Source organism: Cupressus sempervirens, chromosome 3, assembly GCF_028749045.1.
Source record: "Cupressus sempervirens isolate cs-2001-9-10 chromosome 3, ASM2874904v1, whole genome shotgun sequence".
Lineage (NCBI taxonomy): Eukaryota > Viridiplantae > Streptophyta > Pinopsida > Cupressales > Cupressaceae > Cupressus > Cupressus sempervirens.
The window spans coordinates 118,321,970-118,341,975 of record NC_143120.1 but is presented as its reverse complement, the minus strand read 5'-3'; the positions used below and the strand labels follow the sequence as shown (position 1 = coordinate 118,341,975).

At 39.1% G+C, this 20,006-nt stretch overlaps 1 pseudogene; it reads left to right on the top strand.

Moving 5' to 3' along the window:
* Window positions 1–1,183: 1,183 nt before the first annotated feature.
* LOC149565058 (receptor-like protein EIX1) lies at window positions 1,184–2,020 on the top strand (annotated as a pseudogene).
* The last annotated feature ends 17,986 nt before the right edge of the window (window positions 2,021–20,006 follow it).

The following is a 20,006-nucleotide window of genomic DNA, read 5'->3' as shown; positions in this document are numbered from 1 at the left end:
ACATAATACTCCAGCCCATGCTTTTGAACTTGCTGCTACAATACTTTGTCCTTCAATCAGTCCACTACCTTCATAATACCATTCCCTCAAAGCGGCATAAGCATTGGACAAGTAGTGAAGAAGATATGAGCAAAATACCAAATTTTCCTGTAGCCAAAAATGCAATTAAATTGCCTGAAAATGAAGCCAATAACAAAGGATTCCAAAGGCCAAACCCCAAGGGAATGACATCTAGAATGTTACAAGAGAGGATAGATGTCCTTAGATGCCAAGAACGAAGTTGCAACTCACACACCAATTTCTTCTCATATTCAACCTGCCTAATGAAGCCACAAATGCTTCCTTTTATTCTATTTCCAAGGGTCCGCTCAACTCATATGGGCAATGTGGGATAAAAGATGTGTAATATATAAAACATATATTAAAATACCCCGTATGTCTCCCTTGGGTACACATCACCATAAAATAAATATTAAAGTAACACTTTAATATTTTACAATTAAATTAGACGTTACTTTAATAAAACTTTAGGCATTAAAATGTATTAGCAATCAGACTGCGAATAATGCGAGTGATAGCTCATCAAAAAGCTCTCACCGGGGAGTATCGAATCCAATCACCAAAATTGACCTGCACTGTGTCCTGCCGACTTACTAAAAATAGTAAGTATGCCTGAAACTGAGTAAATAACCTTCGTTTTGGCCCAAACTGGAAATGACTACGCCAAAACATTCCAAGATCCCATTAAACCCTTCGTTAGCCCTCGGGACCATGTAGAACAAGGCTAATGCACACACACTTGGTCAACTGCTAAAATGGGGACATTACAAAGGGTGAAGTTTCCAAGGGCTGAAGACATAAAAAGTTACCAAGGTGAACACATAAATTTATAATGGTTCACATCAAAAAGACTTTGAGTGTTATCAGTGAACACTCTATTTCCAACCTAAGACTTTGAATATTATACCGATCAATTTTTGACATGTACAGAAGGAGAATATTATAAGGATGAAGTTTCCAAGGCTTGGAGACATAAAAAGTTACCAAGGTGAACACTGCTTTTTTTTCAAACTCAGACATTTTAGACTAGAAAGTACTATGTAAGATGTTATAAATACCTCTTCTATTCTCACCCATTTCAATGCAAACCATTAATATCCCCACCCTCTCTCTCTCTCCCAACATGGTGAAATCAGTAGTTTTGATCATTCTCCTCTTCTTCTTAATGCTCGCCTCTCCTTCCTCCTCCTCCTCCTCCTCTTTGTGGGAATGCCCTCCTCAAGAGTTGTCTGCTCTCAAGTAGATCAAGCAACAATTGCTCGATCCATATGACCAACTGGCTTTGTGGAAGGGGTCATACTGCTACTCTTGGATGGGAGTCACCTACCATTCCCTCATCCACCATGTGGTTCATCTAGATCTTAACACCCATCTTTCTTATGCTTCCTCTTATCATTTGTCAGCAGTAGTGAGGAATTCAAGCAAATAGATATTCCCTGATCTATTCCAACTATAGCATTTGGAGTCCCTCAACCTCACTTATGTTGACTTGTCCCCTCTTCCATTCCCAACACACCTCCCCATAACCCTCACTAGATTGACAAATTTGAGCTTCTCTTATTATGGGCTCATTGGCTCAATTCCAAGTGATATCAGCAACATGTCTAGCTTGACATTTCTGGACATCTCCTACAATATTCATCTCGAGATGAGGCAGTCAAGCTCATGGATGTAGAATCTGTGAGGGCTACAACACCTTGGACTGAGCAATCTAAGTTTGATAAGTGATGTGGTAGAGAATATTGCATCCCTCCCAAATCTCATGTCACTTTCCATGCCTAGAAGGTTGTTAGGTGCACTTCTCCCTCCTCTTGCAAACCTCACCTCCCTCTTCCACCTCAACATTTCTTATAGCAACTTCACTCAGCAGCCATTCCCCACCTAGATCTCAAACCTTACATCTCTAACATCCCTCCACCTCACTGACTGTGATCTCCATGGTTCTATCCTATTAGTGTAAATAAGTATTTATTATTTACACTTTACTTAAGTTTACTTAGGTTAATGCATTATTTTATTATATTGCATTATTTTATTATTTTATTTAGCTAAGAAAGTTAGGAGTTTGTGTGCTCTCATGAAGTACGCAACTCTAATTGAGCACATGGTGTCTACAACACTAGAGTTTGCATTATTCACTGAGTTTTCATGTTGACAACATAGTTATTTGCACTCCTAATTTAGCACATATTGTCTACACCACTAATTTGCATGCTACACCATTGTAGGCTTATCCTCACATCATCGCACTTATTTCTATTCTTAATGGAGGATAACCCATATCTGGTGGACATGTGCCTGGTTGTATGACTTATCATGTTGCTGACTTCTATGCATTCTAGAAGCTCTCTAGAGGCCCTTATATATAGGCACTTCTAGTGTACTTTGATATGGCATATATGGCATATTGAATGAATATATCATCATTCTAATAATTCTCTCTCTTTGGTCTACTATTGTACTTTTGTTTGAGTTCCTTGGTCTTGGGTGAATTCTAGCCTAAGCCAAATTCTTACATGGTATCAGAGCTCGAGGAGATTCTCTACACATAGCCATTTTAGACCATTCATGCTTTAGCACCTCGACCGAAATCTAAAGAATTCATAGAGATTGGGAGTGTCTAGAGCCAGATCTGACCTCACCATTGCATCCAGAATGTCGATTCGGTGAAGATCGACTATAAATTTTCCTATGCTGGGTGAAAGTTGATCGTGAGGCAATTTTTTTTTGCAAATCGAAACCCAGAGACCCCAATTTGCAGTTTGGGTATGATCATTTAATTGATTTGATTGTTTAATTGTTCATATTTGTATTTTATTTCTTCTCTGCATTTTATTTTCTGAACTAGTATTTTTGGATTTATTAGTTGCATAGTTGAAGAATTTTTTTTTGCAGAATCGGGTTGTCAAATCTCGGCTCTACATTTTCAAAATATTTTGTATTTATTTAATCATAGGTATATTCCTCACTTTACTCTATGGGCATTTATTCCAAATCTATGCATGGCTATACTACAATTTTTTTTGCCAACCATTACCACCGGACTAGATTGTTCATCAAATCCAGGCAGCCATAGACTCGGTGGTCCACACCAATCCACTGGCACCTTTGCATTTCCTATTGTGCTTTGGTGTTTTTAAATAGCACAAGGAACTTTGACCCCATGCATGTGGGATAAATCAAATATAAAACCAATAACCTTCAAATTAAAACATGACGATGTGAAAAACTTGCAACAATCACATTCAAAAACTTGACACGCAAAGTGTTTAATGACGATCGCGAGTTGAAGATTCCTCACATATATTCCCACACTAGCGAAAATCACTACTCTAGCTAGCAGTTGTCTCTCAAGAAGGTTTTTGTGTATTAGCAATAGTTAATTAAGATTCTAGTTGTCGCAAACTTGTTTGCTGGTGACAGGAAGTTGATTACTCGACGTTCACAATCCTCTCGCCTGCCTGTACCTAGCCGCCATGCAGAGCAACATTATTGCTTCAAACCTCGTCCACATGGAAATTATTGCACCCAACCCAAATCATAAGGTGACATGTAAGCAAACCATACAATGCAACCTTAGCCTCCATGTTTCCAAAAATCTATACTGCCACGTTAGTAGGGGGCACAATTTTTTGCTGACATCATCACTTCCCAAGCCTAAAGTTAACGACTTTCTGACCATCATTCCTAGCCAAATTTGAACTACTACAATGGTTGTATGATTGTCAAATTTAACCTTGACTTTTGCTGATGCAACCCCTCTCCATATTGATTTTGGATTTTGCAGTCTGACTTTGGGAGGCCATAACTTGGACATTCGAACTCCAAATAAGGTGCAATTTTTTTTGAAATTGGGTAGAATTTCCTAACCTTTTTAGTGGTGTAGCTTTTTTCTAGTTTTTGTGCATGAATTTTTTAGAATTTTTATTTTTTGGTGATTATACCTGCATAATCCTAGATTTTGCAACTTCAAACGCTTCATACAGGCACATCTGGAGTCGAAAATATGTTCCATTATTTTTTGAAAGTGCATTATTTCTTGTCTACTTTCCAAATCCTTGGTCAAATTTTAGGTTTGTATGGACAAAAGTGTCACTTTCAACAATAGGGCCTTTCTTTGCTTTGTATTGCTTCATAATTGTAGCACATTATAAAGTTTTGAATTTGTAATCCATATAGAGGTTGTAACAAAAAAAATTAGAAGTCCACAAAGGCCATAATTAGCAAGTGGCCCATTGTAATCACACTACTAATAAAGTGCCAAAAGCATCTCTTTTGGGGGGGTTTCTTGATTTAGTGAAAAGGGGGGGTGTTCTTTGTGTTGTGTTCCTTTTTTTTGCAATTTTCTTTCATTTTCTGCATTATGGGAAATTTTAAATCTCCTAAATTAACTCCTCATAACTATGCTACATGGTTCATTAAAATGTGGTATCACTTAATGCATAATGGAGTTTCACAACATATAGATGGTACTCTTCCTAAACCAGCAAGTGATAAATTATCAACAAGTGATGTTTCATCTTGGGTAGCAATGGATAGGAAAGCCTTAGGTGATATATGTTTGGGGGTTGATAAGATCATGTATCAAATTAAGAAGTGTTCTACATCCAAGGAAGCTTGGGATATCCTCGAAAGCCTATATGGTAAAGTGTCTGAAGAAGATGTTTTCAAAATTTAAGATAAACTTGTCTCCTTAGATCCTAAGACATATGATTCAACACAGGATTTCATCATTAAGGTGAATGAACTAAGTGTAGACACCTAAAAACCTTTAGAAAATAAAGTATTTTTATTTTCTGAAAAAAATTTGATGACATCATCATTTATTAATTAATTAATTATTTAATTTATTTATTTATTTTTATGCCATTAAATCCCTTTATCTTAATTAAAAATATTTAATTAAGGAATCCCTCCCAAAAATGTTTAAATCTTATTTAAACATTATTTCCTTATTTATTAATTATTTAATTAATAAATTGACCAAAAAACCCAAAATAAATAAAAAATTTATTTTTTGCCCAAAACTTGGCCAATTTCCTTAAGACCACTAACCTCTTCCAAAATCTTCTAATCCTTCTTTAATTTTGATTAAAGGCTAATCCCATCATTTCCTACCCCTAATCCCAACTCAAAATATTTAATTAAGATTAAATATTAATCCTCATGTTTATTAAAAAAGTTTTAATAAATATCTCCTCAACCCAAACCCTTGAAATAAATAAAACTTTATTTATTTCTTAAAAATCTAATTTATCCTCATCCTAAGAAGTTCTAGACTCTTCTAGAAAGTCTTCATCCTCATCCTAGGAAATTCTAGACTATTCTAGAAAGTCTTTATCCTCATCCAAAGTCTAGACTCTTCTAGAAGATGTCTTTAAACCTAATCCTAATCCCCTCCTAACCTTGTCACATTCCCTAAACATGGGTTAAAACTTACTAACCCAAGCCAAAGTTAACAAATATCTCCTCCTTCACCCACCCTCATTAAATGCCATCCACTTGCCTATCCCTAAGCTAATCCTAAACCATCCTAATCCATCCTCTAATCATTTGCACAAGCCTAAGCAAGCTTAAAACCCTCCTAATCAATCCCAAGTCAAAATTGCTCTCATCTCCCTCAAAATATCTCAACCATAAAACTTTATGAAGTCCACTAGGCCATAAATGACTCTTCCAAGCTCTTTTATTGCTCTTATAAGTTATTATGAGGGTCTTTATGAAGATTTTATCTCTTGAGCCTCCTTTTTTGACTCATCCTTCCCCTTTTCTCCATCCTCTCACCATGTGACATGTGTCACTCTTTGATTGGCTATAAGGAAGCACAATCCATGTGCTCTCCTCTCATGCAATCTGAGCCCTCCATGAGTTTTTTCCCATCCTTGCATCTTAGCCCTCAATCCCTCAAGCCTCTTGCCTATAAATTGGATCCTTCCCCTTTGCAAAATAACACAATCCATGAAGTAAAGTTATAATGCTATTTTGAGAGCCAAATCCATACTAAAGCCATCTATCCACACCAAAAATCCACAATCATCCATTGAAGCTTTTGGAAGCATATTGAGCATACATCCTATCTATTTAGATAAAGCTACTCAACAAGAGAGCTTCTTATTGAGAGAGTCCATTAATGGCTCATATTCTCAATTGAGAGCTCATCTTAGTCTATCTTGAAGTTTATGAATTTTGTTTAGTTTGTAGAAGCTTTATTTAAATTTGGTTTCTATTAGCATACTAACATTGCTCATATACATTTTGGCACGCCCGGTGGGACCCCGCATGGGCCATCTTCATTAGCTTTTTTAGTCAAGTTTTGTATGTCATTTGCTAATTTTGGCTAATTTTGCTTTTTTTTGTGATTGGTAGGATTGTATAAATTGGTTTTGTAGGTCCACATGAGCATGAAGAAGACAAAGGAACTCATAGTATATCTCATAGTGTTTGCAAATTTTTCAAGCTTATAGGTGGACAAAGAACTTGGAATTCTTCTTCCTTTTCTTGTCTATATTCTTCTTATTCCATCTACTTCTTCTTCTTCTTCTTGTGGGAGATCTTGGCCATTTTTTTTAAGGAAGAAAAATCATACACACTTCTTTTTAGTGCTTAAAATGAACCCCCAAATCATACTTAAATCCATTAAAAACTAAAAATTTGCCAAAAAAAAAAATCTTTTAACAAGTGAAACTAAACCAATCCAATCATTTGCATCCTTGCAACATCAAGGTTTTAGATGCATTCATGCAAAGTTAGGAACACTTCATTTTTGGGAATTTAAAAAGAACTTCAAGTTTCTATTTCAAAAGGTTCAAAATCAAAACACTAAGTGCACACTAAAATCTAAATCAAATTCAAAGCATCAATCAAGGATAAAATGAACCTCATTTGCAAATATTTTAAAGTTCTTTTAAAAAATCTCATGAAATTTAAGAGTCCTAAATGGTTGCCAAAATTGTCCTAAAAAGCTTTGTTATTTGTTCCAAACAAATGTCTTGTTGTAAAATCTTGAATGTTTCTTAGGTTTTTCATGCATCAAAACAATCTAGGACTATCATTTTTGGGGCTTAAAATATGCAAACTATAACATAAAATCTTGAAGGAAAACCAAAGTCCAAAGAGTAATTTTCACTTTTGAGTCCAAAACAATCTTGAATGATCTAAGGTTAAAACAAAGCACTTCAAAGTTCTTAAAACAACACACAAAATCCCAATCTTGAATGCTCAAAGGAAAAAACTTGAATGTTTAACCACTTGTCTTTGAATGCATGTTGCTAAAATCACTCTTGAATGCCATGGATTAAAATCAAATTTTCCTTGAATGCATGCTTAAAACAACAAATCCAATCTTGAATGCCAAGGATCAATTAACCATTGCAATATCAAACACTTCATTTGGAGCTTCTAAAAATTGAACAAAACAAATCTCTTTTCCACATGCAATCTAGGTAAAGTTTGATTTTTGGACATTTAAGAAACTTTATTAAGTTAAAATACAAATTTGCAAAAATCAATTTGATTAGTTCCTTGGACTCACATCTTTTCTAATCACCCATCAAATATTAACCATTGGTTGCAATCTCAGCGCCATTTATGGGGATGGGTCTACTTGAAAAAGGTGTTAAATGTTCCACAATCTAACTCACTCACTTGGTCTTTGAATGTTTGCTTTAACTTTATCAAAATTCTTAAATGATCAAAACTCTAGATTAAATCGATCACACTTCAAGTTTGGGCACTAAAATTGAACAACAACTGACGTGGAGAGCCTCCGGGCGCGTGCTTGAAATCGAATCTCACACACTTTTATTTTGGGCTTAAAACAAACTCACACTCAATCTTGAATGCCTTAAAGAAAATCAATTAATACTTGATGTGGAGGGCCTCCGGGCGTGCAGGTTTACTTTTTTGTTGACCCTAACTCTTCTTCTTGTATTCATTCTTCGATCGATTTTACTTTTGTTAATGCTTCAAGTTGGAATTGAACATTGTCTCTTAAAACATGAGTGCTTGCAAAGTCTAGATCAAACACACATAAGAGTTAGTTGGTAAAAGAACAAGCGTGTTTTTTAGCCCAAGGTCATCCAAGTCTTCTCTCCCCTTGTCGTCTTTCGAAGCCATCTTGCGTGCATAAGATTAGGATCCAAAATCTTGTTTCTTTTTAGGAGGCCTACTTAGGGATTTCATCACCCCTTGGATGACCTCAACTCCAATGTTCTGGCAGAGTATAAGAATCGAGAGGCGAATCGAAAGACACCTCTCTTGGGATCAAGATTTTGTCACTCGGGCTAAGCCTCAAGGAACTTTATACCCTTGAGAAGTGAAAGAGGAGAAGTGGGTTACTGCTCCTCTCGGCTGTGTGACATCTTTTTGGTCTCATCTACGGATTTGGGCCTCACGTACCTTGGGTATATCGAGGACTCCTTAGCTAAACCAACTGTCAGCCTTATAGACAACCATCTAGGATGTTAATGTGTTTGAGGTGACTAATCAAAACATTTGTAGAACATACACACTCCTTGGTGCAAGTATCACTTTCTGAGAATCAAAAACTTCTATCTAGTTGTTTCTATCTATTGCTTGATCTTTTATTTGTTGAATGAATGTTTGCCAAACTTGGTCAATCCTAGCTTAGTGCATACTTAGCGTAGTCACTGCCTATTCTAGAAGTTGAACGAGTTGAAAAAAAAAAACCAAGATCTCTCAAAGCCAAGAAGATTCAGGAATTGATGTCAGAGCAACCCAAACCCAAACAGAAGTTCCACAAAGTTAAACTCAAACCATCTCTAGCATACCAAGAACTTTCAGCCAAGAGAAAAGAAATAACACCAAGCCCACGAATTGCCAAACTCCACAAAGCAGAGGACAAAGCTACTAAAAAATCACTTCAAGAGGCCTAGTTAGAGCGCAACATCAAATTTAGCCAACATCCAGGAGTTAATCCTACTTATGCCTTACCAACTAGGCATGATTTCTATGATTAGACACCCTTGTTTCTCCACATCTTCTTGGATAAGCTTCACTTTAGAGTCATCTTTATAGAAAAGCCAGCCATCTTAGGTTATCCCCTTAAGCATTATTAGCTCATCCATCTCATTTAGAATCAAATCATCTAGCTAGCAATCCAAAATCTGCACATCTAAGCTTTCAAAATTATTGTCACCTTGCCAAAAGTTTGCCATTCCTAAAATCTTTCAAAATCCACCAATCTCACCAAGGTTATCCCTTTGACAGAGCTTTGTCTAGGGTAATCCAGCTTTTTCACTTGTTATCCCTCATCACCTTGAGCTAAAGGTTGAGATCCACAAGTGGTCAATCTCGTGTTCTTCCTAAAGGATCATCAGTCTATCCTTAAGTTGACACAATCACCACCAAGCTTGCACATAGGAAAGAAGACCTTTTGTGCTTTGGCAACATATCTTTGAAGTTAGAATCCCAAACTCAATCCTCCTTAGGTTTTTTCATATAGCTTTGCCTCAACCTAGGAAATCATTTGCATAGAAAAGCCTTCCCCCCTTTTTTGCATCCACCAGCATTTGTTGCATCCCATCCCTAGGAGCATTTTTCATGCAACCCATCACTCGCTTAGCCAAGAAGAAAGAAACAATGGAGCCCTATCATTTGGATTGAACAGCCTCACCCCCCTTGAGCACTCAGTCATCCTTCAGCCCAGAGAAAGCTATGCCATCACCTACTGACATTGAAGCTTTCATGAACCAACCAGGAAATGCAGTATTGGTAAATGCCATTATAGACAAGAATAAAGAGACAATCATGGCTAATTTTCGAAGGGAAAATGTAGGAACCTTTGACTTTGGAAGACCCCCTCCATTATCAGATCCATCTCACCCATTATTTGGGAAGCTGCCACCACTCATAGGCCCTTATGATCCAAATTATCCTCAATATATGCCAAAAGAAGAACCTCCAGCCAATCCATATGATCCAACAGACCCAAACATACCATCATCCACCCAAGTTGAAATCTCCATGCCACAAGCCAACCTAGCCACCACCACTCCATCCTTGGTTCATACCTCTCTGCTCCAAACCCCCTTTACCCAAAACAACTCACCGTTCACCCCCTTCACTATTATTGCTTCTGCTCCCCAACCTAGCCTTCCAAATCCACCCATCTCCCAAATCAGTGCTAGCATCTTTGGCCAACCTCAGCAATATACAATAGAGATGCCACCCATGGGGCCAAGTAATCAACCTTTCATTACCCCCAGCTTGTTCACCGCAGCCCAAAGCACAATCCCATCATTTCCATTAGGTCTTGGGAGCTCAATACCATTAGCCACAAATCTACAAGCTACTACCCTCACTCCACAAAGCTATCAAATCCCACAAGCTACTACCAATTTTCTACCAAGCTCCCAAGTGACCCCAGCCCTTGCCACCACTCTACCAAGCTTCCAAATCCAACCACAAAGCTATCAAACCCCATCAATTCCATTCCCAAACTTTCAATTCCCACCACCTCCACCACCAACTAATCCATTACCTCCTATTACCAACTGCTTTTCAATGCCACTTCTAGGAGGTAATCCACCAATCCAGCCAACCACCAATTATTTGCAGATACCATCCCAAATGGGGGCACAACCCACATATATTGGTCAAACCCCACAAGCCCCCCGATCCTTTCCCCAAGCCTCACAACCATCTTATACCTTACCTCCACAAAGAAATCCATTTATCCCACAGCCAGCTTATGTTCCTCATTCCCAACCTCAAACCCCATATCAACAGCAAGCTTTGCAGCACATGCAGCAATATGCGCCACCTCCCCCTCAGCAACCTGTCATCCACCATGCAGCTGCCTAAACAATGTACAATCCCTATCAGCAAATCCCTCACAGCCATCCATATTCAGTGGCCCCATCCAGCACATACCTACCTCAAGGCACTCCTACCTTGGGGGCACCCCAGCCATCACCTATCAATTCAGAATGGGAGCAAATGAAGATAGCTCTGAAAACCATCCAAGAAGGGAATGATCCGAAGACATTCAAGTTTGAGAATGTGTGTCCTTACCCATTTGACAGAGCCATTACCATGACACCATTTCCCAAACACTTTGAGGTACCCAAATTTGACAAATTCAGAGGAAAAGGAGGCCCTGTCACACATATCAAAGAATTTTACATGCACTACCAGGACATAGCATACAATGATGTCTTCCTCTTGTGCCTTTTTCCCAAAAGCTTGGCTAGACCAGCTCTTGAATGGTTTTATAGAATCCCCTATGGCATAATTAAAAACTTTGCTGAATTATCTGAGGCATTCGTAGCCCAATATGCCCATCTTGTTGAAATAGAGCTATCAATAGTTGACCTTGTCCACACTAAGCAAAAAGGTGGAGAAAGCCTTGTTGAATACCTACAAAGATGGCAAACCCTTACCACCCACATATCCTGCACCTTGCCAGAGCGCCATGTGGTGAAAATGTTTATTGATAATGCCCATCCTAGCTTGGCTTACCACATGACCATGAACTATTTGCAGACCTAAAAAGATATCAAAGAGAAAGGAATGATCCTTGAGCAAGGACTCATTAAAGATGGTGTGGTCAAGATTTACAAGGAAGCCAATAAAAATCAATCACATTCCAATGGCAAGTCTAGGTATTGGAACAAAAACAAGCACGTTGCAACAGATGGTGTCACTGACACCAGACATGTGAATATTGTTGGTCCTTCTCAAAACCTGTCCAACCCACCATATCAACCAAACAATCAACAAGCTATCAATTACCAATAGCATAATCACCAAAGCTATCAAAACCACAATCCAAGACCCAACTTTCAAGGGTCTAGCAATCAAGCTAATGCCATCAATGTAGCTACAGGATAAAAGCCTAGATTCCAACCTACACCTAGAAACTATACACCCCTTGGTGAGCCATTGGATGTCATTTTTGAGAAATTAGTCAAGGAAAACCTCATCAAATTTCCTCCTACCCAAAAAATTGACCCAAGCCAATCCAAAGCTGCATGGTACAAAGATAATGAGTACTGCAAATTTCATAGGGTAAAAGGTCACACTACCCTTAGATGCATGAAACTAAAAGACTATGTGCAAGACCTCATTGATCGGAAGGAAATCACTGTTGGTGCCCAAACCTCTCCCAATGCAGGCTTACAGATCTATCAAAATGCTTTTCCTCCACACCACAACCAAAATCCTGGAAAAGCACCTATCCAAACCAACAACAACAACACCAACAATCGTCAACCAAACCAACAGCATGGGAAGAACAATGACCACACTTCATCCTATATAGACTATGGTAGCCTTATAGGTTGTATATCCGAGAAAGAGCCTTCTGTCAATGTTATCAATATCCAAGGACCAAACAATGAGTGTGCAGTCACCACTCAAAGAGCGTGATTTAACATCGCAGGCCCACCCGTTCCACCAGCACCATCAGCTCCATCAAAAAGCCAGTACAATATCTTGGAACACCTTGGGAACATACCAGCTCAAATCTCAATTTTAGACCTTCTTCGCACTAGTCCTGTGTACAAGAACATCCTTGATAGTGCTCTCATAGAATCTCATGTCCCTTCAGATATCAACGCTACTAATTTTTGTAATCTTGTTGGACACCTATCCTCCTCATGTGCCCTATCTTTCAAGCCCACCGACATACCCGTGGTCGAGCCAGATCACACCCTTCCACTTCGCATAGCCATCATGGTATCCAACTTTGCTGTGAAAAGAGTAATGATAGATAATGGATCAGCCTTGAATATTTGCACCCTGAATTTCATAAAACAAGTTGGGTATACTGAGGCAGATATCATCAGTGAGGTTATCACCATCAAAGCTTATGACAACTTGGAAAGAACCACAGAAGGAACTATTTTGCTACCAATCAAGGTTGGGCCAATCATCCAAGAGACACTCTACCATGTTATTGATCTAAACCTACCATTTAACATCCTCCTTGGTCGCCCATGGATTCATGCCATGAAAGCCATTCCATCCACTTACCATCAGTGCGTCAAATTTCCGCATCAAGGCACTGAGGTAACCATCCATGCCAATCCAGAACCCTTTGCTTACTACAATGCGGTTGAAGCTTCATATAAAAACCATTTCCCTGGAATTGATATCGGCACATCCATCGCTAGCTCATCCCACACTTATAATGACCCAGAAACCATCCTCGCCTCTACCCTGTCTACCGTGAAGATCAATAACAAAGGTGGTGGAGAGTATAGTCTTTCGGATGCATTTGCTGTCGGGGCACTCCCACTTGATCCACATGCCCATGGATGACTGACATATCACAAAGCTAAAGAGATTCCACCTCCTCGATACAAACAGTTTGGCCCAACAACCTTTGTATCCTTGAAAATCCCTCTTCATGAGGAGCTCACTCCAGATATCAACAAATGGTTACATAAGGATGCACCTCAAAGAAATCAAGCACGCCTTGATCACTTCAACCAAAAGTATCCCCAAGAACATAAGCTCATCATTGACAAATGGAACTATCAAGGTGGTGGTCTAGGACCTGAAGAAAGAGGCATGCAGTGCCCCATCGACACACACAAGTGGGAATCAAAGTCAAGTCTTGGCTTTGGCATACCCACAACTGGGGGTACCAATGAGAATGGTCACGCTTTTTCAAACATTCACCGCAACCTTTTCAAAATCAAAGACATTCCTGAGAAAGTTGAAAAGAGAGCCTACGACGATATCCTACACCAAATCTCCCTCGGAGACTCTGTTCTCCAAGAACTATCCATCCACCTCATTGACCTACCACTCGCCCATCCACAACTCATAGATTGGAACCAACCAAGTGTCATACACATCGATGAGTTCACATTAGAGGAGGCACTTCTAAGATTCATGGGAGCTGAAACTCCTCACAAGAAAACAAAGCCAGATTCTGCCTATATCTACAAGCTAGATCCCAAGGGGTATTTTGGAGAAAATCCCCAACCTAGTTCCGATACACCCAAAACTAGAACTAAGGTGAATCTGAGACTAGCTAAGGTAGTGAAGAGAACCCCTCAGAAAGAGCATCCAGAGCCACAAGCAGAACATGAGGATTTAGCATTGCCTCCTCAAGATAATCGACCAGAGATATCTTCTATTCTAATTGAGGATAGTAGGGAAGTCAACATCGGTTCTTTAGAGATCCCTAAGCTTGTTCACATTGCTGCATCCCTATCATAGGACCAAGCTGACCTCCTCTTTGAGGTCTTAAGAGAGAACATTGGCTGATTCGCATGGTCATATCAGGACATGCCAGGGCTTGATCCAAAGCTTGTAGTTCATCATCTTGCAGTCGATCCAAAGATCAATCCCATTAGACAAAAGCTTAGAAAAATGTACCCCAAGGTGGCATTATTGGTCAAAGCTGAATTAGAAAGAATGTTAGCTGCTAAGGTTATCTGACCTATCGACTACTCAGAGTGGATCTCCAACATGGTCCCTGTCACTAAACCTTCCGGTGACATCAGAATCTGCACTGATTTTAGAGATATTAACAAAGCTTATCCAAAAGATGATTTTCCCTTGCCCAACATAGATATGATTGTAGATCTTACAGCTGGACATGAAATTTTGTCCCTCATGGATGGATTTTCTGGGTATAATCAGATCAAGATTGCAGAAGAGGATCAGCATAAGACAGCATTCACTACCCCTTGGGGAACCTTTTGCTACAACATGATGCCTTTTGGCCTAAAGAATAATGGGGCTACCTATCAAAGAGCTATGACAGCCATCTTTCATGATCTCATCCATAGCATTTTGGAGGATTATGTGGATGATATCTTGGTCAAATCTCATACCTTCATGGATCATCTTGCTGACCTGGAGAAAGTCTTTGATAGGTTAGCCAAATATCATCTCATGCTAAATCCCAAGAAATGTGACTTTGGGGTCACATCTGGCAAGCTTCTAGGCTTTATAGTTTCTAAACAAGGTATAGAGATCGACCCTAAGAAGGTCAAGGCTATCTTAGACATGCCTCCTCCCCAGACACTGTGACAGCTTCGTTCTCTTCAGGGAAAGCTTCAATCAGTTCGGCGCTTCATCTCCCAACTTGCAGATAAGTGTACACCATTTTCACATTTACTAAAGAAGGATGAGAACTTCAAGTGGGATCCTTTATGTCAGCGCAGCTTCGACCATCTCAAGTAGTATCTCATCAATCCTCCTATCTTGGTTCCACCAGTTCCTGGTTGTCCCCTAATTTTGTACATATCAGCAACACCTACTGCTCTAGGGGCACTTCTAGCACAGCTTGATGACTACAGCAAAGAAAGAGCCATCTACTACATCAGTAGAACCCTAGTTGGTTATGAACTCAATTACACTCCTATGGAAAAAGCTTTTTTGGCAGTTGTTTTCTCAACTCAAAAGCTTCGCCATTACATGCTAAGTCATACCATCCAACTAGTCTCCAAGATTGACCCTCTCAAGTATATGCTCTCTAGAACAACACTTACAGGCCGTTTGGCCAAATGGGTTATGCTCCTTAGCAAATTTGACATCCAGTATGTGGACAAAAAGGAAATCAAAGGGCAAGCTATAGTAGATCACCTAGCTGATGCACCTCTAATAGATGCTTATCCATTGATCACAGAATTTCTAGATGAGCATATCTATCTAATTGAAGAACAACCCCCGTGGAAACTTTATTTTGATGGCTCATACACATCTCATGGATCAGGGGCAGGAATATTGTTGGTCACACCTCAACGAGATTACATTCCAAAAGCCTTCAAGCTACAATTCCCTAGCACCAACAATATAGCTGAATATGAGGCCCTCCTAGCAGGATTAAAGATAGCTGCAGAATGGAACATTGTTGATCTACAAATCTTTGGTGATTCTCAGCTCATCATCAAGCAAGCCCTAAATGAATATCAAACCAAAGATGAAAAGCTATTACCCTACAAAGAGCTAGTTGATCAGCTAACCCAACATTTTACAAAGCTTCAGTTTACACAAGTGCCTTGAATACAGAACAAAGTAGCAGATGCTATGGCTACTATAGGCTCGCTCTTAGAAATTCCCCAAGCAGCTACACAGTATGAGTTTTTAGTGGAGCAGCTCCTCACACCCGTCTATGTGAATGAGGATTCAAATCGTGTTTGTATCTTGGTTGGTCCCCAATCCCCTTAGTACCATGAGATTCACACTTACCTTAACGATGGTATCATATCCCCTCACCTCACACGTACCCAATGCCAGAACCTCATCCAAAAATCATCCCGCTATGTTATCATAGCCAATACCCTATATCATCAAGGTTATCACGATACTCTCTCTTGATATTTAGACCAAAATGAGGCCGCGATGGTGTTAAAGGAAGTACACTCTGGACTTTGCAGTGCCCACATGAGTGGTATTGTCCTAGCATGAAAAATCCTTAGAGCAGGCTACTATTGGCCTACCATTGAAGAAGATTCTTGTGACTTTGTCAGAAAGTGTCTCCCATGTCAGCAGCATGCAAATCTTGTGCACGCTCCAGCACAGGATCTACAGCCTATTGCACCACCTTGGCCTTTCGCTTGTTGGGGCCTTGATCTAGTTGGAACTATCACACCCCTCTCATCTAATGGACATAAATGGATAATAACAGCTACAGACTATTTCACTAAATGGGTGGAGGCAGTCCCCCTAGTCTCAGCTACAGGAGTTCAGGTCTCTAAGTTCATCTTGTACCACATTGTTTGCTGCTTCGGCATCCCATCCACCATCTTCACCAACCACGGAGGTAACTTTGAAAATCTCAACATGGAAGAATTATGTACTTCCCTCCACATCCATCACAACTTTTCTAGCCCATATTTCCCACAAGGTAACGGCTAGGCAGAGGCAACTAACAAAACCCTCCTCAAAATCCTAAAGAAAGTTGTCAATGATTCTGGCCGTGATTGGCACCTACAAATAATTCAAGCCCTATGGGCCTATCAAACTTCCTTCCATACATTCACAGGCACAACTCCATACTCCCTAGTCTATGGTGCCGAAGCAGTACTACCTATAGAGTTTGAACTTCCCTCCTTGTGCATATCTTTGCAAGGGCAAATATGAGATGAAGAATACAGAGTAGCTCAGCTCACCCAGCTAGATCTCTTAGACGAGAAGCAACAACAAGCCTATGATCATCTCACAGTCTATCAAACTCATCTCAAAAGGAATTTCAACAAGAAGGTGCTTCCACGACACTTTCAGCCAGGTGACATGGTCCTCAAAGAAAACATGAAAGTCCAAGAAGATCGAGAAAAGAAAGGCAAGTTTGAACCTACATGGCTTGGTCCTTATGTTGTCACTGCTTCCTTTGGCTCCAGAGCCTATCAGTTGTCTACACCAGAAGGAGAACTCTTGAATGATCCTACTAACATCATTCATCTCAAGAAGTTCTATGCTTGAAGATCCTTGGTATACCCATCTTTTGAAAAATACAAAAGTACAAAAAAAATAGTAAAAAGAAATAAGCGTCCAATGGTGAAAACTTGGCAATTCAAGCACCTTGGATAGGTACCTTGGTGAAAACCTAGTAATTTAGGCACCTTGTGTACTAAGACTAATCCATTATCTATCACTATCCTATCCCTCATCCATTCACCCACCATCCCATAAAACATCCACTTGTTCCCTTGGTGTTCCAACCAAATATCCAAAATCTAATGGAGCTTGTAAATACCTCCTGTACAGCTTGTAAAATCTTGTACCTCAACTTGTAAAATCTTGTACCAAAGCTTGTATTATACCTTGCAAATCTTGTACCATACCTTGTATATCCGAATCTTGTCCAAAGTTTGTACCATATTCCAGCCTATAAATAATCTTGTATCCTAGCTTGTATACTATCACATGCACACACAAAACCCCATTTTCACTTAAGCTTTTTGCAAACCATCTACCTATCCACCTATCACCTATTATAGACATCCCATCCTTCACAAACATTTCCATCTCACAAAAACCAAAACATGAACAAACTTGTACATTTGTAACATATCCTGGTCCATCAGCTTGTACATCCTCTTTAGCTTAGTACTATTGTATCTATCCAGTGTTCATGTTAGTTCGCCCTTGATCAACATCTTGCACCCATCGCACATCTTGGTTAGCTATTCCAATGCATCCTTTAGCTAGATTTCCTGTCACCAAAGTGTTATCTTTCTTAGTTCAGCTTGCCAGATGCATCACTCATCCAAATCCACCAGCTTAGGTGCTCCCCAATAGGTCCTTGCAGGATATAGCTTTCCTCATGTCTGATCTTGGTCCGTTAGTACCTCATCCTACCCATCTCATTGGAAAACGGTTCTCTTTTGGATTTTTGCTTTCTTTTGATTTGGACTCTTCCTTGTTGGGTCTTGAAATATCTTTTCCAAGCAATCTCCTTGTTCCCTCCTCAAGGTTGCCACGATCTTCTATATCATGGTATACTGCGAATGGGGCAATCAGAGCATAAGGTCTTGATCATGTCTTTTGTTTATTTTTCTTTTCTGCTTGTGGGTTACCCAGTGTCGGTTCCACTTTGATTCTTTTGAGATTCATGTGTGATGCTGGGGCAATCCTTGCATGTTTTTTTTGAGTCAGTTCGTCATTCCTCTAGATAGTTGGTGAAAAGGCCTTGATGTTCTTGGTAACCTTGGCAATTAACCAATAGTCCTATAGCAAATCTAGTGCTCAACTACACGGTGTTACTTCTGTTTGAAGTATCCCCCTGCTCAAAAAGCTTCAATGGTTTTCCTTCATCTCCATTGTCCCCCATCCATATCCAGCATCCGTCTCTCCTATCCCATCTTATGCATCAGTATCTCTTTGGATCACTCCTCACGCTTAGCTTTAGGGATCCACAATCCTAGTCTTAGGGATCCACCGATCAAATCAATCCACCAAGCCTCATCTTTCGAGATCCACAATTCTAGTCCTAGGGATCTCTGAAAACCCATCTTCTGCCAATCGGACTCTTTGAAATCCTGTTGCATTAGCTTTTTAATCCCCTCATCCATCTCCCTATCTTGGATTCCTTTTATAGCGCTCTGCTCATTCATCCTCCCCCCAATCCCAAAAGTCTTAAGCTCGTTTCCTCTTGTGCCCCTGATTTCCCTTTATCATCCTCTCATTGTGAGAGTTTGAGCTAATTCAACCCTTTCTCTTTTCCAAACTTGTGTCTTAGCACATCTCAATTTCTTGTACTTTTCAAGAAGTTGTCGAGCCTCGCTTTCTCTCCCCACCGCCTTCTTGAGGGGGCATCTTGCAATCCATTCTCTCCTTTTCTACTCTAGCCTTGGGCATCTTATTTTCTTATCTTTGATGCCATGCCACTTGCGGCATCACATCAAAGAGGGGCAAAATGTACACCTAAAAACCTTTAGAAAATAAAGTATTTTTATTTTCTAAAAAATTTCTGATGACATCATCATTTATTAATTAATTAATTATTTAATTTATTTATTTATTTTTATGCCATTAAATCCCTTTATCTTTATTAAAAATATTTAATTAAGGAATCCCTCCCAAAAATGTTTAAATCTTATTTAAACATTATTTCCTTATTTATTAATTATTTAATTAATAAATTGACCAAAAAACCCAAAATAAATATATTAAAAAAATTTTGCCCAAAACTTGGCCAATTTCCTTAAGACCACTAACCTCTTCCAAAATCTTCTAATCCTTCTTTAATTTTGATTAAAGGCTAATCCCATCATTTCCTACCCCTAATCCCAACTCAAAATATTTAATTAAGATTAAATATTAATCCTCATGTTTATTAAAAAAGTTTTAATAAATATCTCTCAACCCAAACCCTTGAAATAAATAAAACTTTATTTATTTCCTAAAAATCTAATTTATCCTCATCCTAAGAAGTTCTAGACTCTTCTAGAAAGTCTTCATCCTCATCCTAGGAAATTCTAGACTATTCTAGAAAGTCTTTATCCTCATCCAAAGTCTAG